This window comes from Cupressus sempervirens, chromosome 11, assembly GCF_028749045.1.
Source record: "Cupressus sempervirens isolate cs-2001-9-10 chromosome 11, ASM2874904v1, whole genome shotgun sequence".
NCBI classification, from domain to species: Eukaryota; Viridiplantae; Streptophyta; class Pinopsida; order Cupressales; family Cupressaceae; genus Cupressus; species Cupressus sempervirens.
In genome coordinates this window covers 565,845,712-565,856,456 of record NC_143128.1, presented here as the reverse complement: position 1 = coordinate 565,856,456, position 10,745 = coordinate 565,845,712, and positions in this window count along the sequence as shown.

Genomic DNA, 10,745 nt, shown 5'->3' with positions numbered 1-10,745 from the left:
GCTTTTGATGCTTTTAATGGTCTACCCCTAGGCTTGAAGATTTCTTAGTTATAGGAGATGATGAGAGGGGGGTTTGTAGCATAGAGAATTTCAAGAAGAAATCAAAATTAACATTAGTGAGAGGTGGATTAGCAAAATGGGACCTAGACTAACTAGAACTATCTATTTGAGTAGGAGACCCTTTGACTGCCAAGCCAAGATCTAAAACATTCATAAAGCCTTCTATCCTAGGTAAAGGAGGATCTAATTTAAAGTGTACATTGTCCTCAAGTAGGTCATGAAGCATGTTATCTTCATTAAAGAATTTGGGAGGAATTGGTACGTGCTACACTCTACTACTAAAATTTGGGCATATTTAGAAGACAATGAATGTCCTTGGGAAACTAATGGAGCTTCTAATCTAGTCAAGAAAGAAAGAGGTTGATCATTAAACATGAGCTCATTAACAACAACATCCATCTAAGAGGGATAAATAACATCTTCTTCATTGGTAATCAAATATGTAACTGCAAGTTTAGAAGATGTCGATGACATAAAAAGAGACTAATCTAGACTTATATACTTATCTCGATTAGTATCCCGTTAAGAGAAAAGATGGGTCAAAAACAACATAAAGTTTTTAGAAAAATTAGAGGAAAAAATACCCTAAATTGGGAAAAGCCATAAGAGAAAAATAATTCCCCAAAAATGAACACTGGGAGTAATTAGGACCCGAATAGTCTTTGTGGGATTGACTTTTTTGTGTATAACAACAATCCTTTAGTGAATGGTAAAAAACTAGATTTACAAATGAGAGATGATATGGATCACTTGACAGTTTAGCTTGAGATACAAAAGCATCATTAGGGGCAGAAGGAATGGACTGCATCCTAAAAGTGCACTTTAGCAGGTCTGAACTTTATGGTTACTATAAACTATCAGATTAGAGCAACTTTGATCTTGAAATTGATTAGTAAAATTAGCCAACCAACTTGCCATTTCAAATTACATTTTGTGCATCCTAAATAATAATTATTTGGTTCCAACATACATATTTTGATGACATAACTAAGGAAGAAGGTAATGGTTTATTTAGATTTAGCAAGGCACAAAAGCTTATTGAGAAAGATGGTTCATCAAAAGCACTAGATCATGTCTGATGAATACCCCAATTTTATTTGCAATTATTTCAATAATTTGTAGATCTATATATTCCATTGGAAAAGCAAGAAGCTCAATCCAAAATGGCATAAAATCACAGGGTATATGACTAGGCTTAAAGTTTGGAGACCAAGTGTTGGTATATATTCCCAACCCTTTACAAAACCAACTCTTAATTCAAAGAACATTATCCTAAGAAAGCTTAAAATCAAATATAGCAATTAAAAAAAGACTCGTGATCAATGTAGAATAAATCAATAACACCATATTAGTAATGTTTCTGTCCAAGAAAGAAGATTTGCAGCTAGGAGGAAAGACCAAATCTTATCAATTATTATTTTATTGAGCATGTAAAAGATTTGTGGTTCAAGAATTCCATCTTGAATCATAAGACACTAGGCATCACCATCTGTGAGTGTGGCATTTGAACTATCCAGATTATTATTGAGACTAGTTGATCTTACTGAGGAAGTAGACCCCAATTTTTTCTTCCAAACTTTGACATGTGGATTTCCCATAGATTTTTGACCTCCAAGTTAAATATTATTGGGATAACACAAAAAATTTGGATTAGTAATGGAGATGTTTTTTGGCCATGACACATAAGAAGGGAGTTGGTAGTTTAAATGTTCAATCTCCTCACTAGTTTTAAAAAAAATAGGTGTGGGTTGCTGAAGTGACCCATGAAAAATGTCAAAATTTGGTTGGATCTGGGGTTTGGTAGCCTTGAGACCACATTTTTTTGTCTTTGCACCATGTCTTCTATGGCCAAAGCCATATGACATGTTGAAATCCCTTACATCTATTTTTCCACCATGATGATGAAGAAGAGGAAGATGAGCTTGATTTGAAGACCTCCCATGCACATCAAGAGCTCTGGTCCTTTCACCTTGCTCATGCTCAATAGAAAACTCAATCAATTCCCCTTTTGCTAGAGATTTAAGTCCATTATAGCGAATTGATGTCTTGTGAACAAAAATTTCTTTGCTACCATCATCAGGGGTAATGAATCCATTACCCTTATGTTAATTGAACCACTTGATTTTTTGGTCCTTTTTCCATACTGAGTCATATTTCTGTTTCAATAATCTAATTACAAACCTTAGAAAATGTATACAAAATTGCAGATTTAGATTTGTTGAAGGTCGTAGGTCCTGATTTCCTCTCATGTAAATATAGTAACAAATTAATGATTGATGGAAGTCACAAATTGGTATCTTGGGCTATAAATCTGATTCTAACTTTCCTTGATCCAACCTAACTTTTTGATGCAACTTTTCAGAAGTTGATATCTAGTGCAAGAAGTGGTCTAATCTAGTTGTAATTTTATTCAACCTAAATTTCTGATGCAACTTTTTAGAAGTCAATATCTAGTGCAAGAAGTGGTCCGATCTAGTTGTAATTTTATCCAACTGAAATCAATGTTAATTTTCCATCTCTGACTCTACTCCCCAATAATGAACTATGAAAACTTGTTGAATCCTTTCTAAAACCTTCTTCTTAATCATGTGTTGTGGAGGTCATGGCAAATTGGAGGCACTCTGTTGAAAATTGTTGTTGCTGCTGGAGTTCATTGCCGTTGTAGGAGTTTGCTGCTATGGAGGAGGAATGGGCACTCTGTTATATCTTTGTCAAAACTGCGAGAAACTTTGTCAAATTCTCAATATCTTCTTTAGTTCTTAGAATCACTCACTAGAACCAATAGATTGAAGGAGATTGTGCAGATCTTATTCCTCAATCTGAGTTCTATACTCCAGCTATTGCAAAAATAAAACAAATGAGTCTAATACACTTCTTCTCGTCGTCCAAATTCGAACCCTTTAAGAGATCTCCAAACAAATGCAAAATGCTTTGAAAGAAATACTATTCTTCACATCGCTACAATGGAAGGGCATTTATGGATTCTTCAAGATGTCAAACGCCTTTCTGGAGCTTGCAATGTCCATCTGAATACGCCACTACCTTTAATCTTCCTCTTTTTATTATTAATTGATTTCCTTTTTTTATGTATGTAGACTGATGTGATTCCCTCCTTTAATACTATCGGTTCCCAATATTTGTTCTCTTCTATGTGATTATTATATGAAACTTTGATGCTAATTCATTCTTAAACTTTTGCTGCATACCTTCATGCTATCGTGTTCTAGTACAAGAGTTATTTTTTTATAGAGACATATATCGATATCTAACTTCTTCTGAAATATATGTGCAGGTTGTGACATCCTTGAGTAACAAAGCATTTGAAATATTTTTATTAAATATTTTTTAAAGTAGAATTTAGAGCTTTTTTATCTAAATGTTTCAGAATACCTAAGGTTTCTTAAAATTTAATAAATATTGACTTATTTTGTAAAGTAAAATTTAGGTATGGAAAAATTTTACATAGTAAATTAATTGCAATAGTATTTCACCTCTTTTTTCTTTCTTCTAAGTCACCATGTAGCACTTGTTCATTTTTTATTTTATGTTTAATATCAAAAACAAGATATAGTGATAAAATAAGAAAAAGCAAATGCCAATACAAAGTTAAACTGACTATTAAAAGTTAGTGGTAATTGAAACATGAAAAAATGATAAATTCAAATCTCTAAAAAAATGGTTTCCACTCTATACCACGTTGGTTTAAGTCAAACGAAACTAAGTAACATCATTTAATTGCGGAAGTAACTCTAAACTTGTGGAAAAATCATGATAAAGTGAGGTAAGGATGGTAACTAATAGTTAACGGTAGAAATAAGAGGTAAAAGAAGACTTCTATGGTGACTTTTAAAATCCTGAAACATTTTCTTAGCAATACTAAGCCTTAGAGAAAATTTCCACTAAACAGCGATGGAAAACTATTGTTTATTACTTTCCAAGAGCCCAATTTTCATATTTTCTTGTAAACTTTTATAGCCCCATGCAAAACTAAACAAAATTCATGGCAGCTTTCTCATAAGACAATTTTGATGGCTTTAAAAAGAAAACCTGATTTGGCATACGGTGTTGCAGAGTACTCCCATGTGCAGCTTCCCTCTATGCAAATGGCTTCAAATCTGACAAGTAGGTGCACTCACGCAAGGGTCTCTTCCTGTCGACTCCCCTCCTCATTCTGCTACTGCTCCCGCCCTTCCTTTTTCCTACGATCATTTTAACTTGCTCAAATTATTTAAGAAAAAAAAATGTCATCTCTCCCTCATCAAATTCTGTGTCAAAAATTCACATAGATAAGGAAAACAATGTTTCATAAGAATAATGATTCAAAAAGAACTGATAAATTATCTATAAAATTAGTATTTGAAAATTAGAAATACCTCAGTGCATGTTTTTGGATGTTGTGAGGAAGGAGAAAACATTTGGAGAATTTAAATTGAAATCATTGGGAAGAAGTTGTTGAGAAAATGCTTAACATAGATACATAAATGAATTTGACGGAGGCAAAGAAGATTATCCAAAATTAGTTTGTGCAGGCAGAAAGAACAAAGAAACCACCTGCATGCATTGTAGTTCATCCCTACATATTCACATTCGAAGAAGAGGTGGATGGAACCATTATTATGACTTTCTTTTTGAGTCGTACTCGTGGACGAAGAGTACACGTTTTGAGGGGATGAATATGATTAAGCCGGTATGCTTTCTTTACCTCAATGTTCTGGAAAAGGGAGCCTTTTTTAAATTATTTTCTTTCGCATTAATGCAAATTAAAGGTTAAATTAGGATGCTTCATATAATCATATAATAATCTATTATTCTATTTCTTTTTTTTTGTACATTTTTTGTTGGAATATTAATTGCAGTTGACATTTGCCCCTGGAACCAAATGCCCACCTACCATCCCTGACGACCTGCACAATAGACATAAAGCATGAATGCGGTAGGTGAGTTTTTGAAATTCTAAAAAGAGAGGGAAATTTTTTTGCCAAAGACAAAAAGGAATGTTCTGTTCCATTCAACCAGTAGAAGCAGTTGAAGTTGAAGAGATTAGAAGTTGCAAAGAGAAGAAGTGATCAAGAGATCAAGTCATCAGAGTGCAAAGACAAAAGGAAGTTCATTTTGTGCCTGCAAATGCATGTGTTTCTTCTCTAGTCATTCTGTAAGTTTATTGTTTGTTGAGTTCGTCTTGTTGAAGCAATGATTGCTCCAGGTGTTATTGTATGTAGCCATTAGAACTACAAGTTTAAAGTTTCTTAAGTTTTGAAGTTGTTTGAAGTTTTAGAGTTTTTTGGTTGTAGCCGAATGCTCCCAAATTTTGTAATGGTTTAATCAAAGTTGAATAGAAAACAAGGAGGCATACTAGAATACATTATTTTTCTTCTATTCATTGCATTTGAGAAGTTTGTTTGGAAGTTTCATGTTTTTGGTTCTCTGATTGTAATGGTGGAAATGTTCACGTAATAGTTCTGTCACTCAGTATTGTCTTTGATAGAAGTCATTTTTTTGCAGTTCAAGCCGAGTTCACTCGATAACTTCTTCTACCGAGCTCCACTCTACAGTGGCTACCGAGTTCACTTGGTGCCTTCTTCTACCAAGCTCCACCCTTCTGTGGCTACTGAGTTCACTCGGCATCCACACTACCAAGCTCAGTTAGCATCTATTGGTGTCGAGTTGTTCTTCATTTGCCGAGCTCACTCAGTACTCTCCTGCCACTCAATTCCTTAAGGTGTCGAGCAAAATTGGCACTCAGTAATAGTGAGTGACGAGTGAAAATTTTTAAGTTTGTGAAATTAATTTTTAGGGTTGGTAATATATTTCGTCACATGGTATAAAAACTTTGAGGCCCCACATCCAAAGTGAGTTAGGGCACTTTTTTCTTGGGATATTTGACATGGTAGGAGATGCAAGAAAGATATGCTAGCAGCCACCACCCTTCAATGGACAAAATTATGATACATGGGAAAAGAAGATGAAGACCATTATGGTTGCAAATGATTTATGCAAGTTTTTCATTAATGGTTTAATGATGTGACAGACTCAACTCAGTATGTTGCTCTCACAAATGCACAGAAGACTCAGTTGAAAGAGTCAAATAGGAAGGATGCTAAGGCATTAAGTCTTATTGAAGCAGCAATGATAGAGACTATTTTTCCCAAGATTGCAACAACAAATTATGGAAAGGAAGCATGGGATATCCTTGAGAAAAACTTCAAGGGGACTGATAAAGTCCGTACAGTAAAGCTAGAGAATATAAGGAGGGAATTTGAGAACCTTTAGATGAAGAAAAATGAATCAGTTGCAGATTTCAGTTCAAGGACCTCCAATGTGATTAATCAACTGAAATCAAATGGAGAAGACTATCAAGAGTAGAGGATAGTGGAAAAGATATTGAGGAGTTTACCTCATAAATATGACAATTTGGTCATAACCATAGAAGAGGAAAAATACTTCACTATTTTGACAATGGATGAGTTGATGGGTATTCTTCAGACCCATGAACATAGGTTCAACAAATCTACATCTTCTTCTTCCCAATAGAAAGCATTCAAAGCTCAGTTAAATCCAAGAGGAAGGGGGAGAGGAAGAAATGGCTCAGGCAAAAACTCTAGAGGCAGAGGCCGAGGTAATAGAGGAAAAAGAAATGTTGTAGCAGAAAGCTCAAGAAGAGCAGATGGAGCAAGTAGCTCACAAAATACTTCAAGAGGAGGTAAGAAAAACTAAAACTTAAATAGGAGTAATGTAGAATGATACTACTATCATAAATATGGGCATTATGCAAGTGAATTCTAGAACAAACAAAATGATCAATCAGGACAAGCAAATGTGGCTGATGTGAACATGGGAAGTGGAAACAATGTCATTGCCTTCATTATGTGTAATGTTGGTGAAGAAGGAAGCCCTGAGGTTTGGCACCTTGATAGTGGATGTAGCAACCACATGAGTGGTAATGAAAACTTGTTTTCATTCATTGACAAGAGTTTCAAATCTGAGATTAAAATGGGTAATAATGAAACCCTACCAGTAGTGGGCAAAGGATCTATTATGGTCCACACCAAGAAAGTTGAGAAGAAGGAAATATAAAATGTGTATTTTTCCCCTGGTATGAAGCACAATTTGATGAGCATTGGTCAGCTCATTCAAAATGGATACAAAGTGCTGATGGAGAATGACAAGTGTGTCATCCATGAAAAGATTGGGAGTAAGAACTTACTTGCAACAGTTCAAATGAAAAAGAATAGAATGTTTCCCTTGAAGATAGAGACATGTTTCTCATCTTAAGTTGGTGTTGCACCTCACACACATAATCGACTCTAAGGAGTGTGATTAAAGACCCCTCAAGGTTATGGCACCTCAGGTATGGTCATCTAGGCTATGTTGGTTTAAATTTTTTGTCAAATAAAAGAATGGTAGAAGGTTTTCTGCGTATAAGAAATTCATGTGACAAGAGTGAGGCTTGTATTTTGGCTAAGAAACATAAGCTTCACTTTAATTTTGGGAATTCTAGGAGGGCTAGATATCCATTAGAGTTAGTGCATACTGACCTAGTCAATCCTATGCAAGTTACTTCCATTGGGGGGAGTACTTATTTCATGACATTTATTGATGATTTTAGTTGTAGGACATGGGTTTATTTTTTGAAATCTAAATCTAAAGCATTTGATAAATTTCTTGAGTTCAAAGCCCAAGCTGAAAGAGAATGTGGACACTATATCAAAGTCCTTAGATTAGATAGAGGAGGGGAGTATACCTCCAATTCTTTTGTAAATTTTTGCAAGAAACATGGAATAAAGAAAGAGCTCACAACCAGCTATACACCACAGTAAAATGGAGTGGCTGAAAGAAAGAATAGAACCATTATTGAAATGGCAAGGAGCATGATGAAAGAGAAAGGTCTCCCAACTGAATTTTGGGGAGAGGTTGTGGCAACAACAGTTTACCTAATTAATAGGTGTCCTATAAAGGCAGTCCATGATAGAATTCCAATGGAAGCATGGTTACAAGGAAGATGGATAGTTGAACACCTAAAGGTGTTTAGATGTGTTGCATATGCACATGTGCCTAAAGAGAAAAGGTAGAAATTGGATTAAAAAGGAGTGAAGTGAATCTTCATAGGGTATAGCTTAGAATCAAAAGCATAGAGATTGTATGACCCATTGAAAAACAAGATGATTCTCTCAAGAGATGTAGAATTTCTTGAAAATCAGTCATGGTATGGACCGACTGATGAATCACCAAGCACCTCAAGTAGAGTACCAATTATGAGTGAAGAGGATACTGATGAACAGTAAGAAGGAGTAGATAGAAGAAAAGGCAAGCAACCTCGGTCAGTGTTGAGCTCCTCTAGGCATGATCGATTGTCAGTGCCGAGTAACAATGAAGATATTGATGCCACACTCTCCTCCCTATTACCAAGAAAGACCAAAAGTCCTAGGGAGATATACCAAGATGAAAGGTATGAAGATTATGATGAGAGTGTTAATTTTGCATTATTTTTTCATAGTGATCCAATATATTTTGAAGAAGTTGTTAAGGAGAAGAAATGGTGTAAGGCCATGGATGAGGATATAGATGCTATAGAAAGGAATGAGACATTGGAGCTAACTGAATTGCATCCCAAAAGGCAAGTGATTGGAGTGAAATGGGTCTACAAGACCAAATGCAATGTTGAAGGCAAGATTTATAGGCATAAGGCAAGGCTGGTAGTCAAGGGCTATAAATAGTAGTATGGCATAGATTATGATGAGACATATGACCCAGTTGCAAGAATGGAAATCATGCATGCTATCATAGCTATTGCAGCTTAGCACAAATGGAAGGTATTTCAAATGGATGTGGAGTTCAAACTAGTAAATTTAGGCTTGAATTTCGATGCAAAAAGGTCGAAATTTTGACAAGAGTAGGTTGATAAAGCGACCAAGCTTGCCATCGATCTTTTTTGGTCAATTTTTTGCCACATACATTTCGCGTCAAAATTTTGACTACATAAAGGTTGACTTACTGACATGAATTTCGACGCTTTCCCTGGTCCAAGCTGAAGTGATATTACCTTATTTGCCATCGGTGCTCGTCAAAATTTTGACATAAACCTTCATATTGGTGCATCGAAATTGTGATGAATCCAATTCACATTTCTCCTCCAATGGCATACACATGACGCCAAAGTGGACCAGTTTTGCGTCGAAATTTCAACCAAAATATTGCATTTTCGTCGAAATTGCGATGAAAGCGCTTTACATTTTTTCGCCGGTGCCATACTCATGACGCCAAAGTGAACCAATTTTTCATCAAAATTTTGACTGAAATATTGCATTTTTGTTGAAATCGAGATGAAGACATGTAGAAATTTCGATGAGCTATCCCATTTATTGTAAAAGCTTTGCTCTCATAGGAGCCTTCTAAACTGCACAAAACTTGATTCTAAAGCATAATTGCTCGGTGCATGAGAGTCAGGGTATCGTGCACATTTATACCTCCACACTATTGTTTTGTTTGTCACATGATTTATTTCATACAAAACAATGGGAAGGAGGAAGAAATGTGCACGATATCCTGAGTCTCCACAAAGCAATTATGATTTACAACTCAAATTTTGTGCAATTTAAAAGGCTCCTATGAGAGCAAAGCCTTTGTGATAATTGGCATAGCACCTCTAAATTTTGGTTCTTGCAGGGAAGAATAAAATTAGGAAAGAATTATTTATTAGGAATGAAAGCCAATAATTTCATCTATTTTTCAAACAGATAAACGTGACAAGAAAAATTTACAGTCCCAATCACATCATCATAAGAGCACATATATAACTATAACTATGTCTAAAACCAACGTAATTTACAAATATCCACAATTCAAATATTATCCTTTGATTTTTTCTTTAATGCAAAATTTTAAGTCAACTATGTTATCGCCTTGGATATAATACCAAACTGTCATTAGGCTAAAGACTGTAGCAAGATTTACAATTTACAAATGCAAGGAGAACTACCCAACCAAAGTAGAAAATGACATGAAAAGTTAACAATTTATCAACTAACAATCTAGATGAAATATTTCTAGCAATTGAACTTTACATTATAGAAACAAAAAATTGCCTTAAAATTGACACTTCACCAGTTGTTCATTTGCATCCATAATGGCTTCACAAAAGTTGAAAGCTTACGATTTGTCAACAACACAAAAGGCACTCATAGTTCAGCTGCATCAATAAAACTAAAGTAATTCAATTGCACGGTGAGGGCAAGAGATTTTCAATATCAATTGTGGAGTTGCAGATAGGTAAGCAATAAACATAAAAAGGTAGTACAAGATTTTAATAGCAATTGTGTTTATTTTATTGTTTTACTGGATGAAAAATTTAGTGCTAATATGTGTCATTTGTCTTGTTAGGTGTGTTGATATTTGATTTAGTTTAGTTTGGATCACTTTTTAGTTCATTATTCTTGCATATAGTTATTGCATTTTTTTGCAACTAGAAAGAAAGATTTAGTAAACTAACTGAACCTTTCATAAAATGATGAATTACATGGATCCTTTAGAAACTCAATAATTGCAATTAAATAGCTGAAACTTGGACATCATCTATCATTTAGGGATTGAAAATGGATTTAGAAATTATTCTAAAATATTGTGTTTGTAGAAAAACACAAGAAAATATGTGCAGTCAATAACTTAATAAAACTGATTTAAGTGCAAGT